This window comes from Ambystoma mexicanum, chromosome 3p (assembly GCF_040938575.1).
Source record: "Ambystoma mexicanum isolate Mex_15411 chromosome 3p, UKY_AmexF1_1, whole genome shotgun sequence".
Taxonomy (NCBI): domain Eukaryota; kingdom Metazoa; phylum Chordata; class Amphibia; order Caudata; family Ambystomatidae; genus Ambystoma; species Ambystoma mexicanum.
The window spans coordinates 251,139,141-251,161,222 of record NC_090925.1 but is presented as its reverse complement, the minus strand read 5'-3'; the positions used below and the strand labels follow the sequence as shown (position 1 = coordinate 251,161,222).

Sequence of the window (22,082 nt, the reverse complement as noted above, 5' to 3'; positions counted from 1 at the left end):
GAAGGGTATAAAGAAGTTAGAACATCTTAAAAAGCGGGGACTCAGTAGTGGCACGTACAGACGTGAACACAGTAACCTTAGCAGGAAAACAGGGACAGCTGGTTAGGGAGGAAAGGGAGGAGAAAGACAAAGAGTGTGAGTGGAAAGCATTGTGAAGGGTGCGCGCACCGTACGAGTGTGAGAGACGAACGGGTGGCCGCGAGGTGGTGTCAGAGAGTGTGGCCATAACCAGTACTTGATCAATTACAAGTGAGATCACATAAGAGTGCCTGGGAATGGGAAGGAGATGAGATATGGTGAGTGAGAAGAGATTTGTGCAGTGAATAACGGTGGGTGATAATTTTAAGAGGTCCGCTCTTGTCTGTGCCATAAAGGAATACATACGCATATTTACAGCTAATAAAAGGTAACGAAAGCGAACGAGGTAGCGCTAGCGATTTAAAGGATGGGGGCTGAAACTCCCTTGTCACACATTTGCAAGAGCTTGCCGGGATATGCTGAACGCATAAATAAATATCATGATCAATGGTTAACAGAATTGAAAGGGGAGGGGTTGCCCCAGATTTGGCCAGAAGGAGGGTCTTTTGACAAAAGCGTTCTCGATATGGTATGTACATGTATTCGCCTTAAGTATAAGGGAAAAAAATGGCAGAACAGGAAGGAGATATTAGATCTTTGGAGATTGTTTGAGGAAGTACCCCCACCCAAAGCTCCAGCTCCAAATATTGATTTACCCTCCACCACAGACAATCCACTAATGATCCCGCGAGAGGAAAAGGAACAGTTAAGTACAGAACAGCCTGCGGAAGTGGTTATGTTGTACCCAATATTACCTAAACCAGCCCCTGCAGCAGGATATAGCGACCCGATTTATGTGCCTCCCCCTTCAACAAGCACGCCACAAAGACCAACTGCACCCCCACCATACGAAAACACCAGAGAGCGCACCCAGGGAGGCACACAGAGAGTGGACATAGAGAAGTTAACGAGTGACTTAGAGTCGAGGCTTACAGTGGCACGAGATGAGCTCTCAAGAATAAAAGACATATGTGAACGCACAGCGTGCGCCCCCACACAATCTGGACGCACGTCTAGAGCGTCGAGCGAAAGTAGACAAATTGAGGAAGGATGGAAAAAGGGGGAAATACTGTTCAGAATTGAGGAAGAACCGACCAGGATAATAGAAGTAGGGACAGCAGAAGGAAGCATTGGTGATGTCTCGCGAGAGAGAGGGATCAGAGAGGATTTGTTATGTGATGTCAGAGGAGGGGGGGATGAGAGTGATAGATTGAGCATGGCAGTAGGAGGAGAAGGCGAGGAGCTAGATGGGGCATGTTCACTGGGGACTATAGAGGATGAATGGATAGGACGACTAAGAAATAGGGTGGGGAAGATGGCGTCATTAGAGTCAGCAGTGACTAAGGAAAAGGAAGCTGCAACGGCAAAAGGGAAATTACAACTACCATTACTCCACAGGGGAGGTGGGAGGCCGAACTATATACCGTGGGCTCAGATGGACAAGGCTAACTTAATGAAATTACTACCACAGCTGTCAGGAGGGGCAAGCAAGTGGATATATGCATTTGAAAAACATACCGCGGGTATACCGCTGGCAGTAGGCGATGTGAAAAGCCTACTAGTGTCCGCAGTAGGGGATCAGGCAGACAGAGTGTGGGCTAAAGCGGGTTTTCCAGCTGTAACTTTGGAGTGTGATCGCCATGATGGGGCTTCTTTTAACACCGTGCGAGCAAGGGTGTGGGACGCACTGCGGGAAACCTTCCCAGATACCCCTGATCTGCAGTCAGTAATGCAATGTACCATGAATGATGGGGAGGACGCTATGGATTACATTCTCCGGGTGCAGGAGATGTGGAGAGCGGAAACGGGTACGCCCTGGCACCAATCCACGTCTCTATTTTACTTCATCATTAAAAGAGGGCTCCCAAAGGAAGTGCAAAAGGCACTAGATAAAATAGCAGGTGTTGAGGCAAAAGGCTGGCCGGAGATCCAAAGCATAATAGTACACCATTGTAAACGGATCAAAGAAAGAGAGAGGGAAGTAGCACAGAAAAGGTTGGCGGACGAGGCGAAGTTGGTGCAATCAAAATTGGTGAAGGTCGCAGCAGCGGTAGCGGGACTCCCACTCATACGGGAGGGAGAGGAAGGAGAGGAGGGGCAAATAGCAATACAAGGAAGAATAGCAGCGAATTGGGCAGGACAAGGGCAACGACAGTGGACAGAGCAGGAGCAGAACGGAGGTCCAACGTGGCAAGAGTGGGCCCCAAGAGGAGGAAGAGGTGGGTACAGGGGGCGAAGAGGAGGACAAGGGTATGGAGGAATGGGAGGAAATGGGTGGCAGGGTCCCAGAGGTCCACAGGGGAGCTGTTGGAATTGTGGGAGATGGGGGCATTACTCAAGGGAATGTAGGAGCAGACAAAACAACGGTTTCCAAGAGATAGAACAGTACGGACACCCCCATCCAGGAAGCCCCTACGGCCTCCCCATGGGGCAATACCAGCAACCAGACAATGTAGTACAAAGGAGTAACGCACAACTACACGGACATCAATACCGAACACAAACCAGCCCACAGAATAATGACAATGTGCACTACACGCCTGGTAATACTTTCGCCACAGGAGCTAATGGGGCACCAGCCCCCGCACCTTACAGTGGAGTGTCAGTAGTTTCGGGGAATATTTTCGATCAAGGGGGGGCAATGAGACACCCCGCATAGGACAGCCCACAGAGAGCACTTGCGTGTCCAGTACTGTCTACGACCCACAATGCATCAGAGGAACCATTGATAGGAGCGCAGATAGGAGACAAGCAATTCATATTCATGGTGGATTCGGGAGCGGAGAAATCATGCATTAGAGAGGGCCGGTTCCCGTTATCTAATAGAACGTTAGAGACGCAGGGGTTCTCTGGGGCTGTAATTGAAGTTCCTTACACAGAGGTATTGGATGTGACAGTGGGGGGTAAAACAGTGAAAGCACCCTTACTGTACTATGAAAACTCTCCCATCAACTTACTGGGGAGAGATCTCTTGAGCAAACTAAACATGACCATATCATTCACAGGGAGCGGCATCGTATGTTCAACGCCAGGCATATGCCCCCTCCGTATATTAGCAGTAATACACGGCCACACAATAATAAAAGAGATCAGAGGGGTACCAAGAAATGAGGAGATGTTTGTTGAAGGCATGAGAACATTGGCTCTCATAGTACCAGAACTAAAAAGGGTGGAGTGGAGAATACCAGCAGAATTCCTTTTTCGTCCCATAGCAAGCCCTGACACTGCTCTTGGGGAAGTACTATCATTGGATTTGCATGCAATACATGTATCAGCAAACAGAATATGCGTGATTGGTATTGACATGGAAGGGTGTGAGTGGCGGACAGTATTGTGTACAAATGCAAATATCCCCCTGAGAGAGCTCTCGGACGAGGAGCTATTTTCTGACACTGAGGGAGATGGTGAAGTAGTGATGGAACTGGCAATGCCCTGCGACATCGTAGTTACAGCCAGACAAACTAAAGTTGAACTAATGGCGGTAGTAGGAGCACCGCATACATTTTTTTATGAAGACATGAGTTCAGTACCCGCTAACTTATGGACTAATGGCCCCCACGATGTAGGGTTGCTACATGAAGTTCAGCCTGTGGTGATAAAAGTAAAACAAGGAGCAATACTACCCCGGGTGAAACAATATCCACTGTCGCGAGAAGCAGAAGAAGGGATCAGAGAGACAATAGAAGCACTGCTAGCACAGGGTATAATAGTGCCCTCAAACTCCCCATGCAACACATGCATTTACCCAATCAAAAAAGCGAAGGGGGGTTCATGGAGGATGATACAAGATTTACGCCCATTGAACGATGTGGTAATGAAGGAGTTCCCTTTAGTCCCGAACCCGGCGACAATACTGTGCAACATTCCAAAAATAGCATCACACTTCACAGTAATTGACTTAAAAAATGCATTCTTTTCGATTCCCTTGGCAGAAGAGAGCAGGTACTTGACAGCATTTACATTGGGAGGAAGGAGGTTCGAACACTGCAGACTACCACAAGGATATTGCGAGAGCCCAAGCATATTTAACAGGGTACTACATGAAGATCTGGGGAATTTGTCTGTAGAAAGCACAGTGATTCAGTACGTTGATGATTTATTGGTTTGTGCACAGGCTGAGGAAGAATGCAGACAGGACTCGATAACACTCTTGACATTATTGGCAAATAAGGGGTACAAGGTGGACAAGGGGAAGTTACAATACTGTCTGACGGAGGTCCTATACTTGGGTCAGTTGATATCAAAGGATGGCAAGCGAATTATACCAGACAGGGCACAGGCGATTAGAACAATTGGGGAGCCCAAAACAGTAAAAGAGATGCAGAAATTTCTGGGTATGTGTAACTATTGCCGAGCATGGATATTGGACTATGCGGCGTACACAAGGCCCCTGCTACAGGCACTGAAAGAAGCACAACAAGAACACAAACACATAGAATGGACAGAGGTGATGAACACAGCATTTAACTCACTAAAAGAGCTGATATCAAGCGCTCCAGTACTAGCAAACCCAGATTATGGGCGCGAATTCTTCTTATTTTCACACTGCAAAGGAACATTGATGACAGCAGTACTGACACAGAAAACATCCTTAGGGCACAAACCACTAGCTTACTACAGCGGCACCCTAGACGCAGTAATGCAAGGTCATTTCGCCTGCGAGCAATCCCTAGCTGCAGCCGCGTTCGCAATTGAAAAAAGTGCCACGATAGTAATGGGCTGCCCGGTGACACTGTTTGTGGAACACTCACTTTTTGCAATATTAGAGCGAACAAAGAGCACATTGACAACACAACGCGCCACAGCATATGAGATAATACTGTCCAGCGCTAACATCCATATAGTAAGATGTAAAACAGTGAACCCAGCCACATTCATCACAGAGGCATGCACCATAGAGGACATGCAAAACCACAACTGCGCCACGTACACAGGTGACGAAGGTAAGGATGCAGTGATTTTTGAAAATGCCCTGACCGAGGGTGAGGTGTATTTTGTGGACGGGTCAGCATCAATAGACATGGAGACAGGAGAAAAGCATGTGGGTATGGCAGTGGTACGATTAGAGGAAGATGAATATGAGATACTAGTACAACACCGCCTCCCATCACACTATTCAGCGCAAGCAGCAGAACTAATAGCGCTAATAGAAGCATTGCATGCCGCCAAGGGGTGCGCAGTGACCATATATACAGACTCAGCATACATGACAACAACAGTTCACGGCGGGTTGGCCCGGTGGGGGCGGAGAGGGTTTCGGCGAGCAGACGGAACGCCAGTCCAGCATGCAGAATTATTGAAAGAACTGATTGAGGCCCTGCAAGACCCCACGGCAGTGGCCATCGTAAAATGTCAAGCTCATACCGCAAATACAGATTTTATATCTTTGGGGAACGCGGCAGCAGACGCCGCTGCCAAAGCAGCTTCATATCTACAAAAAGGTGAAATAGGAGAGTACATGTTGCACCACACAGCAAGCCAAGAAGTCCCCACAGGATACAACATGATGTCCACACAGGAGATAATAGAGCTGCAAGAGGGAGCTAGTGCAGAGGAAAAATTGCTGTGGACTAAGAGAGGATGCAGCAAATCACCGACTGATTTATTGTGGCGACAAGAGAGTTCAGGAAAAGTGGTAATGCCAATCACGCTGTTAGAAATAGCATTTCAACAACTACACTTTCCTGCACACAACACAAAGAAACACATAATGGCAGAGATACAAGAAGATTGGTTTACACCTTGCCTCCAGGAACACGTCACAAGGTTAGCTCTAGAATGCACGACATGTCAAATTTACAACTCAGGTATGACATTGCGTACACTAAGGGGTACGATACCAAAACCAAGTGGCCCATTCAGAGAGCTCCACATTGATTATGTAGACATGGGAGAAAGGTGTAACGGGGCTCGATACATGATTGTGGTTGTATGTCCATTTTCGAGGTGGGTGGAGGCAGGCCCTTGTGCCCGCCCTGACGCGAAGGGCGCCGCGAAGTTCCTAGTGCGGGAAGTGTTTCCGCGCTGGGGAATTTGCGACGTTATTCGCTCAGATAACGGGACGCATTTTGTTAATGAACTCTTTAAAGAAGTGACTACATTATTGGGAATAAAGCACAAATTATGTTCGATTTATCATCCTCAAAGTAATGGCGTCGTAGAAAAGATAAACGGCCTGTTAAAAAGCAGATTATCAAAACTTTGTTTTTCCCTTAAAAAGACTTGGATGTACTGCCTGCCTTTGGCCTTGTTTGAGCTACGAAACCAGCCAAGTAAGGATCACCATTTGTCCCCGCACGAGATCGTCACGGGAAGAAGAATGCACACAGCGCATTCGCCTCTCCGTGAGCGTTCTGATGCACACAGAAGCGCAGCTATATTGGGGGAGGAGTTCACAGAATACCTGCGAAAATTGACACGGGCAGCGCGCGTAATTTCAAAGCAACTAGCCCCCCCCTCGACAAGAGAGGAGGGGAACGCGACTGAACCAAACGGTTTGCCTGAAAAACCACTACAGCTAATGCCTGGGGACCTTATATATGTTAGAAGTTTTGTGCGGAGGTGGAACGCACCACGCTTCCATGGCCCCTATGAGGTAGTGTTTTGCACGCCTACAGCAGTAAAGGTTAAGGGCCTGCGATATTGGGTGCATTTGACAGATGTACGTAAAGCTTACAGCGCTGCGGAGAGTGAGGTGCAGGATGAGGCACAGGCAACAGCGGACGATGAAGTTGTGCGGAATGAATGATTGGAATTTTGTGTGCTTCATGAGATGAACAGTGAACACAATTAGCGCGCAACAAATGTCCTGGACTAAAACATGTACACATGTATATGTAAATTTTCTTTTTACAATTTTTGAAAGTTTTGCGTGGGGTTCTTTTTTCCCTTCCTGTACTCTTTAAGATGTTTTTTATTATTGTTGTTTTTAAAAATGTCATGTTTTTTATTATTTATATATATATATAGTAAGGTACGAATAATATTGACTGAAAGCTACCTTGTCTGTCAACAAACCCCCTTCCTCACCCAACCCTATATTTTATCACCGAAACGTTACAATGTGGAAATGCTTACATGTTTGTATTTAATGAACTTTTGTGTCTCAAACAGGATTTATCATGGCATCGAATGGGCAGCCTGCAACTAATAGATATGTTAGATTTAGAGAAATGTTAGTGGCTAGATTAACATATTCATTTGAATGTGGTTTATCAATGTGTGCTATCGTGTTCTTCATCTCAATGTTTTGTCTGGTGTTACACTGGATTATAGCGTTCATCTCTACCGAGATGAACGAGGGGGGAGGGGGGAACAACACCACCCTTGCTCCTGGAACGAAAACAATTCCGACTGTAGGTATCAAAGAAGGTGATTTCTTGGTCTGGGATGGATCACACTTTGTGTGGGGATACTATACTACACCACCCACTGCTGTCCTCTCACAATGGAGAACCAAAAATGTAGATAATGACACAATGTCCCAACCTGGAACATACAACAACCACACGATCCCTCCCGCCCCAATTTCAAACAACGATCTCTTGTTTATTAATGAGGATGGAAAAGTGATTATGATGACAGAACACAAGTCCCTATATGAAGAATTAAAAAAGGGGGGTGGGAGGGAGGAAGGGGGGCCTGGTTCTTCACCTCCTATAACGAGAAGGTACAGAAGAAGGGAGAAAAGTAGGCGGAGAAGAGAGACTGGTGGAAAAGGGTATGATGAGTATTATGGGCTAGGGTTAGACAAAATGGAAGACCCACGACACCCTCACCAAGCAAATAAATGGTATGCAGATATGAGCACAACAGCTAAACAAACAACCAATGAGAGCTGTTATGTCTGCTCACTTATCCCCCATGCATCAGGCACACCTAAAGTATTGTTGCCACGAGAATTGCCCATTGTGGATGCCCAATGTCTCCTTCATCTCACGCTGTGTAGAATAAAGAACACTTTCCAAGCACACGATGTCTCTTTCAGAATGGTACAGAACAACAAAACGTGCTATTCGCAAGCGTCTGGAGTGATCTGCCTTAAAGAACCTTTCTTTGCAATACAAGGGACACTGTTTTCCGAAAGCAAATGGAAAGACGAAGAAGTGCTGTGCAAGGCAGAAGCACTGAAGGGTGTTCAACCGGAAAAGTTGCGGTGGATGGAAAGAACGTGCTGTCAAGGGTATCGTGAATCTCCTCTTGATCCTGTAGGATCTCGGCCTCCCTTACTTCCCTTTCCTCCTCACCTCGTATTCCCCGGCGTAGATTCAGGGTCCGGTTCTCCTTAGGCTTGGCCTTCCCTTTTTTTTTGTAGATGAGAACGGCCGAAGGAGGCCGCCACCGTGACACCCCAAGGGTGATCGGTGGTGACCCTCCGCGGCCGCGGAGTGAGGGGAAAAAGCCAGAGGCTGAAAAAACCCCAGAGGTCTGTAGAAGATGCGTCGGTAGTAGGAAGCACTTGACACTTGCAGGGCTGAGTAAACTGCTGGAGAAGGCACACTCCTTTCCAAAATTTGACAAACAAGTCTCCAAGGAGGAAACGCTGAGACCGGTAGGAATTCGGAAGTCCAAAGTGTCAGCAACAAGGTAAGCGGGCTAGGCAAGGCAAACCCGTAGTGTATTCCTGGGGGCTGTACACAGAAGGAGCCGATAACAAGAGAGGGCGAGTGGAGGAAGGTAAGTAAGAAAGGTGGAAGGGTAGACAAGGCGGAAAAGGCAATAATAGTAAACAAAGGCGGGCGGAAGGGGAGGTAAGGAACACGGGAAAGAAGCAATAGGAGGACGTAGTAAAGGTGGTAGGACGGGAAGGGAATGGAGAACGGGAGCGAGGAAAGGGGGAGAGGGAGGAAACCAGAATCGGAGCGAGCTCCGGAAGGTAACTGTAACAAACAATACGGTAGCAGGGACACTAGCACGGAGAAAACAAGCAGCAGCCAAAACTGGAGCGTTGCAACGCACCCGAACACAGGAAGGGGCGGGCTATATCCTGTGTCGGGATACGTTGCAGAAAAGACTAGACCGCTGCACTGGGTAGAGGAAGCGTGATCGGAACACCCGTACGCCGCTTCCACCTATTCCAGAGCTTCCAGGCTCCCCGAGCCGTGACAGTATGCCCCCTCCTAAGGTCCACCCCTCCTGGCTTGCCAGGGTGACTACGATGGTATTTGCGTAGCAAGAGGGGCGAGTCCAGATGTCCTTTAGGTTCCCAGGAGTCTTCTGATCGTGGGTATCCTTTCCAGTGGACCAGATACTCTAGACGACCCTTATGGTAACGTGAATCGCATATCTGAGAGACTTCGAAGATGTCGGTCTTTGGACCTTTTGGCACAGGAGCGGCAGTCTTCCTACGAGACCATTTGTCCTCATGAAAGTCTTTAAGCTGAGAAGAGTGAAAAACGGGATGTATACGTTGTAATTGAGAGGGTAATTGCAAGCGGAAGGCCACTGGATTAATTTTCTGGGTTATCTTATAGGGCCCTATGTATCTGGGAGACAACTTGGAAGGGCGCACCCACCTTGGTAAATACTTGGTCGATAGCAGGACCTTGGAATCCACGTTCCATTCAGGAACTGATCTCCGATGTTTGTTCGCCTGGTAACGGTGTCTGTTTTGAGCTTCTTGGAGCCCTAGTTTGGCCTTACGATGAGCTTCTTGGAGGCTTTCCGCAATAGATTCTACAGAAGGGACTGTGGATTCAATGCCGGTCAAAGGATATAAGGCACGGGGATGGTAACCGTAGGTGCAGTAAAAGGGACTCATACCGAGGGCTGAATGACAAGAGTTGTTGTACGAGAATTCGGCCGTCGGCAACAGTTGAACCCAGTTATCTTGGCGTTGATTGACGAAACACCTTAGGTATTGCTCAAGTGTACCATTTAGACGTTCAGTCTGGCCGTTCGATTGGGGATGGTACCCGGATGTTAAAGCCCTCTCGATGCCTAGTCTTTCGCAGAGAGAGGACCAAAATCGGGAAGTATACTGGCTGCCACGATCAGAGATGATCTTAGTAGGAATCCCGTGCAGTTTGAAGATGTCTCTTAGGAACACCTCGGCCATACTTGACGCGGTTGGTATGCCTGGTAAGGGGGAAAAATGGGCCATTTTGGTGAATGAGTCAACGACAACCATGATACAGGTACAACCACTGGATTCAGGTAACTCTACGATGAAATCGGTAGAGACAGTGGTCCATGGACCGGTAGGGATAGAATCCGGTTCAAGCAGACCTAAAGGTCTTTGAGTGGAGGCTTTATTGCGGAGGCAGGTAATACATGACTGGACGTATAACCTGGCTTCTTCCCTTATTCGAGGCCAGAAGAAATAGCGTAATAGGAGTTCCTGAGTGTTATAGATGCCACGATGACCTGCCACCTTGGCGTCGTGGCACCAGGATAGAGCCTTTTCCCGGAGAGAAGGGGTTGGTAGATACAATCTCTTGTCCACACTGTATAGACCGTCTTGGATAACATAATCCATTTTCTTCTTTAGACCGGTCTCGGCCTCAAACCTTCCGGTAGAGTCTTCCTTGACTTGTTGTAGGAACGCGGACAACGTTCCTATGGTACGGGACTCAGGAAACATTAGCTCAGGCTTGGTCTCCAGTTCCATAAAATAATCACTCCGTCGTGATAGGGCATCGGCTACTACATTCTGGTTGCCCGGAATGTATGTGATGTTAAAGTCAAACTGCGCGAAGAAGTGCGCCCATCTTGCTTGTCTGGTGTTGTAGCATTCAAACTGGCGTAACACCTGGAGATTCTTATGGTCCGTTCGGAGTGTGAACGGATGCATTCCCCCTTGGAGTAGATGACGCCACTCTACACAGGCCAGTTTCATTGCCAGCAGTTCTTTCTCAATAACAGAGTAGTTACGTTGACTGGGATTCAAAGTCTTGGAATAGTATGATACCGGGTGTTCCTTTCCTTGGTACTCCTGAAGTAGGACGGCTCCTACAGCGGCTGAAGAGGCATCAGTTTCCACCACAAAGGGAAGGTTTTGATTGGGTTGACGTAATATAGGAGTCACACAGAAGGATCGTTTTAGCAGCTGGAAGTTCTTTTCTGCTTCGGTAGTCCACCGGAATGGCGAAGAGGTCTTTTTGAGGAGAGAGGTCATCGGAAGCACCAATTGGGAGAAGTTCGGAACGAACTTCCGATAAAAGTTCGAGAGTCCTAAGAATCTCTGAATGTCCTTCACAGAAGCAGGAGATGGCCACTCCAAAATAGAACTGACTTTGCGAGGATCAACGGCTATCCCTGCCGAAGAAAGAATGTAACCCAAATAGGGTATAGTTGATGCTGAGAAAACACATTTCTCCAGCTTAACTGAGAGTTGATGGTCCTGTAGTCTGTGAAAAACTTCCACTACGTGTAGACAGTGTTCTTCTTGGGTGCGAGAGTAAACCAATATATCATCGAGATAGACGATGACCGAGTTGCCTAGGAGATCCGAGAAGAGTCTATCCATAAAGCGCTGGAAGATAGATGGAGCGTTGACTAACCCAAACGGCATCACCTGGTACTCGTACAACCCAAAAGGTGTCCGAAAAGCCGTTTTCCACTCGTCTCCTGTTTGTACCCTGAGCAAGTGATACGCATTGCGCAGGTCCAGTTTAGTAAAGACGGTGGCAGAATGTACGGCCTGAATGATCTCGGAAATGAGGGGCATAGGATAGCGATCTTTGATGGTGACCTTGTTAAGACCCCTGTAGTCAATACAAGGACGTAGTTCTTTGGTGTCCTTCTTGGGGATGAAAAACAATGATGCACCGGCAGGGGATTTAGAAGGTCTAATGAGTTCGTTGGCTAAGTTCTTGTCCAGGTATTCCTTCAAATGATGTCTTTCCTGGAGGGTTAGCGGGTACAGGCGACCGAACGGAACCAAGGACCCTGGATGAAGGTCAATGGCACAGTCTTCTGGCCTATGCGGAGGAAGATCCAGGGGGATCTTCTCGGTAACTACATCGGTGTACTCAGCGAGATAAGCAGGCAAACAATGGATTGTTTTGGGATCTTCACCACAAAAGGTGTGTACTGTAGAGAATTCTGTTTGGGGTAGACAATTGGTCTTGCAAAAGGAGGATTGGAAACTCAGAACGTTCTCGGACCAGAGAATGGTAGGATTGTGTCTTCTTAACCACCCAATCCCGAGGATTAATGGGAAGTGCGCAGCCCTGATCAAGTCGAAAGACAAACGTTCAGAGTGTTGCATGATGTGTAAGACAAGGGCTTCGGTAGTGTGCGTAATGAGACCAGAGCTCAAAGGCCTTCCGTCAACACCTTCTACCTTTTGATCTTCGGCCTTGGCAATACGGGAAATGCCTTGCCTTTCGGCCCAGAGAATGTCCATGAAGTTGCCTGCGGCTCCGCAGTCCAACAGGGCTTGTGTCTGAATGGTAGTCTTGTTGATGATCAAGGTGACCGCCATAACCATAAGACGGTGGTCTTCGGTGCACTCTGGAGAAGTAACAGAAAGGGTGACAAAGGGACTAGCTTCGCTCCCTCGGTAGTGCGTCCCCAGCTTTACCGAGGGTGTTCGTTTCCCGAACGCCTGGGTGGAACGTCGGGGCAATCTCTGAGTAGGTGAAGCGGCGATCCGCAATACATGCACAGGTTCCCTTCTCGTCTTCTTCTACGTTCCTCTGCGGTGAGAGGGGAACGTGTGCTTCCGATCTGCATAGGCTCTTCTCTTGTGAGACGAGTGGCGGTAGGGGGGAAGGAAAGAGAAGGGCCAGGGGGTATTGATGTACTGCTCTTAGTCTTGCGGCGTTCTGCTCGACGTTCTGCCAGTCGGAAATCTATCCGGAGAGTAGCCGAGATCAGGTCAGCAAAGGTAAGGGGACGTTCTATCCTGGCTAGTTCATCCTTCAACTCCTCACGCAGTCCCCTTCTAAAGATGGCATACTGTGCTTGTTCTTGCCATCCTGCTTCTGCAGCGATTTGCCTAAAGGAGGTGATATATGACATAACATCATTGTTTCCTTGTCTGATGTCTAGCAGATCTTCGGATGCCAAGTAGGTACTCTCGGTACGTAGAAACGTCTGTTTCATCAAAGTCTTGAAGGCCTCGTAATCTAGGAGGACGGGATCAGATCTGTTCACTAGAGGAGTGGCCCAGGCCAAGGCGTTACTGCACATATGGGTAATCATGAACCCCACCTTAGCATGGCCAGAGGCGAAAGTATGTGTACGGAATGTAAAATGCAGATGACATGCATCCAAAAATTCCTGGAGTTTCTTGGGGGTTCCATCAAACTTTCCCGACACAAGAGGTAAGGGAGGCAGGTCGGTGGACGGAAGATCCCGTTCTGCGATCCGTTGTTGTAGAGTAGCATTGGCCCCTTTTAGATTTTGCACCTCTAGGTTGAGGTTTTGAACTGCTGCTATCAGTTCTTGGATCTGTTGAGGAGAGGCCATGGCGGTATCGTGGCGTTGCAAACTGTCAAGGGTATCGTGAATCTCCTCTTGATCCTGTAGGATCTCGGCCTCCCTTACTTCCCTTTCCTCCTCACCTCGTATTCCCCGGCGTAGATTCAGGGTCCGGTTCTCCTTAGGCTTGGCCTTCCCTTTTTTTTTGTAGATGAGAACGGCCGAAGGAGGCCGCCACCGTGACACCCCAAGGGTGATCGGTGGTGACCCTCCGCGGCCGCGGAGTGAGGGGAAAAAGCCAGAGGCTGAAAAAACCCCAGAGGTCTGTAGAAGATGCGTCGGTAGTAGGAAGCACTTGACACTTGCAGGGCTGAGTAAACTGCTGGAGAAGGCACACTCCTTTCCAAAATTTGACAAACAAGTCTCCAAGGAGGAAACGCTGAGACCGGTAGGAATTCGGAAGTCCAAAGTGTCAGCAACAAGGTAAGCGGGCTAGGCAAGGCAAACCCGTAGTGTATTCCTGGGGGCTGTACACAGAAGGAGCCGATAACAAGAGAGGGCGAGTGGAGGAAGGTAAGTAAGAAAGGTGGAAGGGTAGACAAGGCGGAAAAGGCAATAATAGTAAACAAAGGCGGGCGGAAGGGGAGGTAAGGAACACGGGAAAGAAGCAATAGGAGGACGTAGTAAAGGTGGTAGGACGGGAAGGGAATGGAGAACGGGAGCGAGGAAAGGGGGAGAGGGAGGAAACCAGAATCGGAGCGAGCTCCGGAAGGTAACTGTAACAAACAATACGGTAGCAGGGACACTAGCACGGAGAAAACAAGCAGCAGCCAAAACTGGAGCGTTGCAACGCACCCGAACACAGGAAGGGGCGGGCTATATCCTGTGTCGGGATACGTTGCAGAAAAGACTAGACCGCTGCACTGGGTAGAGGAAGCGTGATCGGAACACCCGTACGCCGCTTCCACCTATTCCAGAGCTTCCAGGCTCCCCGAGCCGTGACACGTGCTTGCCAATATGGAAAGAACACATCCCTAAATTAACATGGGTAACAGCGATGGAAAAACCCTTTAAGCTACAAAGTGAAATACAAAACAAACTATGTTTCAAGGGAGAAGGAAAAATGGCAATAGGAACGAACAAGAACTGTAACAAAACTCTCACCATCCCAGATATGAAAAAAGGAACAGCAGCACTAATGGACACCTACTGGGTATGCGGGAACAAGGCGTACCTGCACCTTCCCCAATCATGGAGTGGTAGCTGCTCAATGGCCACTTTGCATTCAACACTAATGGTGATTCCCGAAAGCCATATTGACAGAAGTAACACGATGAACGAAGGCTTGAACCAGAATGCAGCGTCTCCAACTACACAAGCGCACCTTTATGTCCTGTCCTCCGGAGGGAAAGGAGAAGAGCTCTCAAGGAACAAGCGAGCCTCGAACTACATATCACAAGCATCATCTGATTTATTGGCACAGATCCCAGACAAGTATCGCCTGTTCAGCTCCGTGGAAACATTCTTTGCTTCACTAGTATCAAGTGTCCAAGCAAGAGCAAATGCAAAATGGCTCCAGATCACACGGTGGGAACTGATCCAGTTGGCCAATGACACTGAAGAAGGGTTTAACATAATAAAGGTGGAACTACGAGCTCTGCGATTAATGACCATGCAAAACAGGTATGTCCTAGACCTGTTAACAGCAATCGATGGAGGTGTTTGCCGAAAAATAGGAAGTGCATGCTGCACGTTCGTACCTTCCGAAGACGCAGAAAATGGGTCCCTGTCCCACGTTATTGAAGCAGTACATAACCTGGGCGAGAAGATGAAAATGGAAGGTGGAGCTGAGGATAGCTCGTGGTTCGACAATATCTTCTCCTGGGTTCCCTCATGGCTTGGAGTGACAATGAAGTTCCTGATACCAATAGTGGTGATCATCCTTGTGATGTTCTGCCTGTGCCAGGTGGGCCTCCGATGTTGTGCTAATGCAGTCCCTAACGGTGCAATGATGATGGTGACAATGGGCAACTCCGGTGGTACAATTAAAGCAACACAAGAAGTACATGTGCAGACAGGAACAGACAACACCCCCAGGTACCAGTTAGTGCCTATGTGCCGTGACAAGTACATAGTAGATAAGCTATGGCACACCACGATTAAAGAACCACGAGACGTAGAACTGGAATGGTATGAGGAGGTCTGGGTAGATCTGGAAGAGACCGGCGACTGTATATATTTGACATGTACACCAGACGAGTATGCTAGGAGAGGTGAGAGCTTAAGGGGGGTGTGCAGAGCATGGATGCCTATAAAAGGAACCCCTGCATGGGATGGTGCAGTGTTAGAAGAACAAGAATGTAGAAGATTAGAAGAGCTAAAGAAATTCGTTACTTTAAGTAACGAAAGGGGGGAAATGTAGGGGAGGAATGGCCACGAGGCCCTCCTCACCTACAGCTCCCTCCCCAGGTGAGGACCATGGCTCGGTGGGAGCACCCTCATGCCACCCGGGCCCAGGTGGAGGGGGGTTCACCCGCCGACGACATTGCCCACACGCACCCTGTCTTTGCATTTACCGAAACTTAAGTTAGGCCTAGACGCCATCGTGCACAGCAAACATGGTGTGAGTTCAGCACACTGTAACGAGGCCCCCACCTTTGGAGGGCCTTTCATGCATCTCTGCCGCCTCAGCAGCCCTGGCAGATCCGCTGCGAGCGCGTTCCCATGAGAAAGTCGGAGATGAGCTAAACCCGAGATGCCAACACGGCAACATTATATTAGTAACAATGTGATATTGCACCCCGTATGACCCGGACCGCAAGGCCGGGGCAACGGGGAAAAAAGCTGAAGCATCACTATCTGAAGAAGGTAGAAAATAGTTCAAGTATTGGTATTAATGAACTACCTCTGTTTAAAATGTGAACGAACCATAAAAATGTAACGTTATATGATATCCCTCCAGGTCTGGACTAATGCTGCTATAACCACGGAGAAAGATGTTGACCAAACGTGTAACCTCTATTTGTAAAAGTGTTTTTCAATAGTATGTAGAAACTTGAACTCATATATGTTTTGAATCACCCAAAGCGGCGAGCATCAATCTCTGTAGGCCATAACCTAGATATCCCTCGTATAACGTCTAATGTACATACAATACGCACACAATGTAGTGAACATAATGTTAGGTAATGAAAAGGTACTGGAACCGACTGTATTAAAGAAATGTGTAACGAAAATGAAATATATATATATATATATGTGTGTCTGAATAACGTTAAGATAAGGCAGAACAGTATAAAACTTCTGCATTCACTGATCAGCAACGCACGAGGAAAATACCTTTGTGAGTATATGCAAGGTCATTCCCTCTCCCACCCCACCAAGCCTGCCAGATAAAAAAGCTAAGACTTGTGCTGCGCTCCCTCACCTCCCCCAACCAAGCTGGCGTTACTTCAGAGAGTCAGAGGCCCCGGCGCCGCAACCAAGGCCACAGCCCGCCACCTGTGTTATTTACAGCACGGTAATAAACCCACGGATGAACCCACTGATCTACCAGCACCCTCTCATAAATCCCCACGGACCCCCCCAAGAATCCTGACCCCGTGTAAGGACGACCCCCATCATTGGGACAAGACACAGAGACCCATCTATATAATAACTTCTAACGCAGCAGACAGACATGTATCACTCGGCCCAGGTCCCAGAGCCCCGTCCCGTGACCTAAAATACCGGTCAATAAGACACAGGTAAATCTCACCCCAACCAACAACCACCAGACCTCTCACGAGGTGCATTCCTCATGTGTTGTGTTTATTTTATAAGATAAGCTAGTGAAGCGATTTATTAATGAACGTAAATGTCATTTTCTGAATAACTGTAGTGTGCATGGCCTAGGGCAAATGAGACAGGAAAGGTATTCGTTATTGTCACAGGCTGCCCCAGCACATCAACACCGCATGGATGACCTCAAGCCGGCCTGCCAGGCCCAACCCAACCCACGAGGCTGACCAGTGACGTCGTCCCGCCAAGACCAACCTCGCGCCAGCAACACCTATAGTTAGTCGACACCACCCAATCCCAATTGACTTGTGCCCCCTATAGTGTTTAGGTGTTGATGACGTTTTTTGTATTAGAAATACGCCTGTCTTTGCTATTGTCAGGCAGAGCGCTCTCGTAGGTTGCAGAGTTCTTTGCATGCCTTATCCTTGGATAAACTCCCACTTACGCTCACCCGCACTCTGTCTTGGTCTTATTCCCACTACGGGAGAGTCCCTTATTGTCTCTCATTGCGGGGAGGATCGTGCTGAATTGGGGGCGCTTCCTTTCAGTTTGATAAGGCAAAGGTTACTCCAGCATTGTTGTATGGTTGCGATTTACTTCCTGAGTCCTTAAAACAATTATTTTGTGTAATGGAAGGAACGCTTTGACGAAAGGTCCTTAACATTCCTATGAACATCGAGGCTATTGTGCTGGAACTTGGACTTCGGTCCTGGTGGTTCGAAAAAGATAAGTTTACTCCATGTGTTTTACAATGATGAACAGCCAACTATTCTCGTGAAATTATGGGAGTCTGATCAGATTAGGCCTAGTATTGCTTTGACTATGTTTAGGGAAGTATGTGCCCAATATATGAAGGAAATTGAATGTTTGGGCGATATAAATGTACTATCCGTAAAGCAGAGGCTCAGTGTTTTGGACAGGAAAGAAACTTTGGAGCACTTGCATAACTTAGTACTGTTTAAACATTTTGCAAACTGGACTGAGTATTCTCATCCTAGGAACCAGCCGTTGCTCTATATTCGTAAATCACCTTCATGAGCATTCAGGAACTGCTTAATTAGGTTTACATTTAATTGTTACCCGACTCTTGAGGTTATGTGTCCCTGTATTGGTTTAACAGATTTTACTTGCCGGCTATGTAAAATAGAGAGAAAGGAATCTTTATATCATCTGCTAGTGAAATGTGAAGCCCTCAATGCTAGGAGATTATTTAATCTTTCTTGTTTTGTGGCTTCCACAGAGGCAGTTTTGCCTGGAAATTCTATGGAAAAGCCTGATGATCGCCAAATCCCTTTCATATTCGTCAGCTCTTTGAGCATTTCTAAAGATAATTTTAGAAAGTTTTGGTGACATTTTTTTACTGACTAGGAATTTGTTGAGCCTAAATGGGGATTGAAATGTGAGTATAATGTTTAGGATTATATGTACATTTTGTAATTAGATGGATTGTGTTTTAGAAGATATTGGATTGTTTTAACATATGTTCCATGAATTGCTCTGAAATGTACACTGTGTTCTTCACGACACAAATTATCAATTGCATTATGTTAATGTATTTTATTGTGTTAACTTGATATCGTATAAAGTTTCTTTCTGTAACTACATCACAGTAGAGTTATAATAATAATAATAATAATAATAATAATAATAATAATAATAATAATAATACTAAATAAATAAATGTAAGATGAGAATGAAAGGATAGCCAGAAAAGTGTAGAAAGGGGGGGTGATGGGCTCAGCAGGAGAATGAGACAAAAGACGGATTGTGCAGTTATGGGTGGATTTAAGAGGAGCAAGATGGGAAAGCGAAAGACCAAAGAGAAGGCTAGAGCAGTAGAAAAGACAAGAGAGGAGACAAGAAGTTTGGAGGCGTGGAAGGAGAGGAAAGGTCTGGCCTTTCAAATGTTAAACAAGTGAGAATGGCAAGAGTGTGAAAGAGAGGAAATATGGTGAGTAAAAGAAAGGGAGGAGTTGAGGTAGACTCGTGGGTTGCGAGCTGCAGATGAAATGGGTAGAGAGGGAGGGAGGGAATGAGATTAAAGGGGAGGCAGGCGCGTATGGATAGAAGAGGCTGGAAAGAAGCAACCTCGGTTTTAGAAGAGCTGAGAACAAGATAATGATCGGCCAGCTAGGATTGGATGGCCACAAGAAAGGAGGATGAGGTAACATGGTTTAAAGAGGAGAAGGAAGAGAAAGACAGAAAAAGCTGGGTGCTGTCAACAGAGATAGTGCGACACCCCAAAGAAGAGATGATAGAAGCAAGAGGGCAGGTGTAGAGAGAGAACAGGAGGGGACCCAGTGCCGAACATTGGCTGACACCATGATGTAATGGGAAGGGGAGAGAGGTGGTTCCTGTCCAGGAGATGGACTATGTACGACTGGATAGGTAAGATTTAAACCAGTCAAGGACAGAGGTGGAGAACCCAAGAGGGTAGAGAGACTTGAATAAGAAAGAGTGATGCACAGTCACGAAAGCTGCCGACAAGTCAAGGGGAGTTAGGTGTGAATCGTGCTTGGCGTTACGTGCAGTGAGGAGGCAGTCACAGACAGAAAGTAGAGCATCTCAGTGGAGCGCTGTGGACGAAAACGAGACTGAAAAGGAGCAAGATGTGAATGAGAAGTGATAAAGGAAGAGATTTGAGAAGAGACTACACGTTTCAGAGGCTTGGAGAGGTAGGGGAGAAGGGATATAAGACATAGTTCAAGGAAAGAAAGGGATTCAAAGAGGGTTTTTTTAGAATAGAAGGACTGTGGAATGTTTGAAGGAGGAGGGAAAAACCGAGCATTGAAGTGAGATGTTGAACATAGTGGTAAGAACGGGAAGAAGGGGATAGACCTTTAGAATAAAAGAGGGGAGAGGATCCAGAGGAGCAGATGTGGGATGTGACTTTGCAATGAATAGTGCAAACTCGGAATCAGAAAAAGCAGTGAAGGAGGCGTAGGAGGCCCCAGAAGGAGATAGAGAAGAAGACTGAGTGGAAAGTGAAGATGTGATGACAGAACAAAGAAGGGTGACTTTGGAGGAGAAGATGCCAGATCATCAGCAGAGAGAGAGAGGAAATAGAAGAAGGATTAGAAGATGGGGAGACTTGGTAAAGGTATCTTTTCTAACCAAGTCTGCTCAGGTGCTTCTTAACTGATGGCGGCTAGTTAACCAGTACTCTTTCTCAAGTAATCTTTTGCATGATTTGTGTACTGTTGTTATCAAAGATAGACCGAGGTAGTATTCTATTGTCTTTGATTTGCTGATAGGGTCCTGGAAAGATTTGATTTCTGCCTCCCCTTGGACATGTATTTCTAGTTTTTGCCATGAACCTGGAGCAAGGCGCCCCCAGTTCAAAGGGAGTGCTACATTGTCTTCTTTGTGTCTCAAAACATGATGATGATGGAAGCTTAAAAACTGAGGTAAAGTGGGGAGACACTACAGCCCTTTTTGGAGTGTAGCCCGAACCTTTCGGACCTAAGAAAGTGGAAATATTTCAAAGCACCGGCAATTACCTTTGAGGGTGCATCCTGAAAATATGTAAATATCAACAACAACTTATGCAGTGGCAGATTGCCAAAAGGAAGGCTCGCTCCCAAAAGCATTTAAACCTGCTTTCTATTTTGTGAATAATTTGCAGTTATATTTCCTTTTGTATTATTTTACTCATGTGCGAATTAGACATCCAAAAATAGGTTGGTGCAAGTGATCTTCTGAGCCTGCTTTCCTTTTGTTAATTGGCCCTTTAGAGTTTACCGCAGAGTGCCACTAGGAACACATGTAATAATAGGGTTAGTGCCAAACAAGTATTGTCAATTGTACCAAGAAGGCACTTTGCATTCGGTGTAAATAGCTGTTTATAAATTGAATGAATTGTGCACATTTCTCCAAAGATTATCCCCTGTTGAAACCTGGAGAAAACATTCAAAAGGTTTACCTTTGACAACACAATCTGAAAGGCCTTAGGGTGGAACCGTTGGCTGTTAAAAATCTGTTAACAGAATCTATCACAGGGCGAAGATTGAGTGAAAGGCTACTCTGTTTGCAGATGATATTTTGCTCAAATGATCTAATCGGCTCTCTTCTGTTACAGCGCTAATACAATTACTAGAATGTTTTCAAAAACCACAGGGTTCAATGTCAATCTAGAAAAGAGTGACCTCCTTTAAATCAAACTACCTGAAGCTGGGCTGCTGATGAGATGAAATATCTTGTAACAGATATTACTAGACACCCTTCAGACCTGTTCGGAGCCAGTTATCCATCCTTATTTCAGAGGGTCAAGGAAGAACTTAACGCATGACAAAATCTTGCCATTTCTTGGCTTAGCAAAATAGCAGCAAAAGAAATGCCAGTACTCCTGAAATGTTTATACTTTTCTCAGATCGTACCAGTACAGGTCCTCGAGGACTTCCTCATTTGCTCTAATGATGCCCTATGTAAAAAACGTCTGTCCTTAAAGACTATCCCAGAAATTGATATGAAGGGAAAGAAAGAAAGAAATGTGTAGATATGAAAGCTGCTTTCGACTCTGTGAGTAGGGAGTTGTTGTGGAGTCATTTATAGGGGAAGGTCCGAAGATATGGTACATAGATATACTTTAGAGGTGCTTCACAATGCGGCAAGAGTCAGATATAGTCTGCATGGAGAAGTGGCAGGCAATTCTCTGAAGAGAAGGGGGTCAGAAAGGGAAGCGTGCTAGATCCTACCCTTTTTAACCTGATCATGAATTCTTTTGCGGACTTTCTCTTTGGCCAGCAACTCGATGAGCCTACGGTGCAAGTCCAGGATGTTCTGCTCTTGGTATTTACAGACAATGCAGTGTAACTTACTTGCACAGAAACCGCAATGCATAACGGACTGATGCCTTT

General features: G+C 46.8%; 1 protein-coding gene across 2 annotated transcripts in view; it reads right to left on the bottom strand.

Moving 5' to 3' along the window:
- The window catches only part of LOC138580306 (SUN domain-containing protein 3-like), a 153,530-nt gene that overhangs the window by 53,536 nt on the left and 77,912 nt on the right, over window positions 1-22,082 (bottom strand). The window lies entirely within an intron of this gene.